A 1538-nucleotide genomic window follows, 5' to 3' on the forward strand; every position below is an offset into this window, starting at 1 on the left:
AAAAAAAAAAAAAAAAAATTTACTCGTTCAGGGTGGCATTCTTATCCTTCGCTCTGCTTTGATATTTCCCATTTTCATGCAATTCAGAAACATTTAGCAACTTATGTGCTGGGCACAGTGTGCCAGACCCGGTCTGATAGGCAATTCAGAGCTCACAGGCAAGGGAATAAGAGAAGACAGTTTGTTTTGTTTTGTTGGAGTTGGAGTGTCACTCTTGTTGCCCAGGCTGGAGTGCAATGGTCACAGCCACCCCAACCTCGACCTGCTGGACTTAGGTGATCCTTCCACCTCAGCCTTCCAAGTAGCTGGAACTATACACGCACACCACCACGTGTTTTGTTTTTTAAGGGAGTTAGTATCTACTTAACATCTACTATGAGTCAGGCACTATGCAAGATCTCTGTGGAACTACCCATGAAAAACATAGGTTTAGAGCCCGCTCTCAACTGTCTGAGGATGCTGCAGTAACAGCTCACAGGAGAGATGAGAAGAGGGGTCTCATCCCTGTCTCTTCACCTGGCAGTGCCTGCTGGGCCCAGAAGCAGGATGCAATGGAGGCTTGAGCACTGGCCAGGGTGCTCCCACCCGCTCAATCTGATTGGGAAATGATCTGTCACGTAAATCTATATAATCTATTCCTCATCTCTTTTCTAGAATTTCCTGGGAAAAAGATATAAAACACCTGTGTGGGTGTACATATATGCATTAAATCATAAATCAGTTCCAGGAAGGATGGAAGGATGCCTGGTTCTCTTTGAACAGTTTTTATAAGTTTTTGGTACTTTGATTATACTCTCACAAACAAGAGTCCAGATTTCTTTGCTTTCCCATCCTCAGACTCCTTTGCCTAAACATCCTCCCTGGGGACCAACCCCTCCCCATCCAAGTGAGGGTACAATACTCTCCTCTCTTACTTTAGCTATTTTAAATTTTTCACTCGAATATGCAACCCCTTTCTCCACCCTGAGGAAAAGACACCACTGAGGTTCATTTTTCAGAAAATAAATAGAGGAAATATGACATAAAAGGAAGGGGGTGTCACTTTCCTTTAACTCCATCGCTCTGACTGCTTTTTAACTCCCGAGGTCCCTCAAAACGCCCTCCTGTCACTTCCTAACATTTCTGTCCAGGCTCCTCTTCTCCCTGATCCTCTTGTCCTGACAGATGAAGCGACATACGGTATGTGTTCCATGTTTACCAGGCTGGCCTGACCAGTCCTACTTTCAAGTCTAACCTTCATCCCTTAGGCAGCAGCTCTAGCCCATTTCCTCTCATTCAAGTAAGAACAATGCCCGCCGTCCCTATCTCCCTGCCCGCTATCCTGTGCTCTCTTTGTATTCGTCCCGTAGATTCAAACAGGATCTTCCCCCGTAGCCTTCAAGAAGAGGTAGGGCTGCCGCCACCCTTCCCCGCAGAGTAACGAGAGGAAACTGCGGCCGAGGCGCAACCCAACCCGGGAATCCGCGCCGCGACCAGGCGGCTCCCGGCGCGTGCCCCGCACCCGGCTCCAGCCACGCCCCGCGCGGTGCCGAGGCCTC

This window comes from Carlito syrichta, unplaced genomic scaffold (assembly GCF_000164805.1).
Source record: "Carlito syrichta isolate Samal-C Ts95f unplaced genomic scaffold, Tarsius_syrichta-2.0.1 Scaffold306837, whole genome shotgun sequence".
Taxonomy (NCBI): Eukaryota; Metazoa; Chordata; class Mammalia; order Primates; family Tarsiidae; genus Carlito; species Carlito syrichta.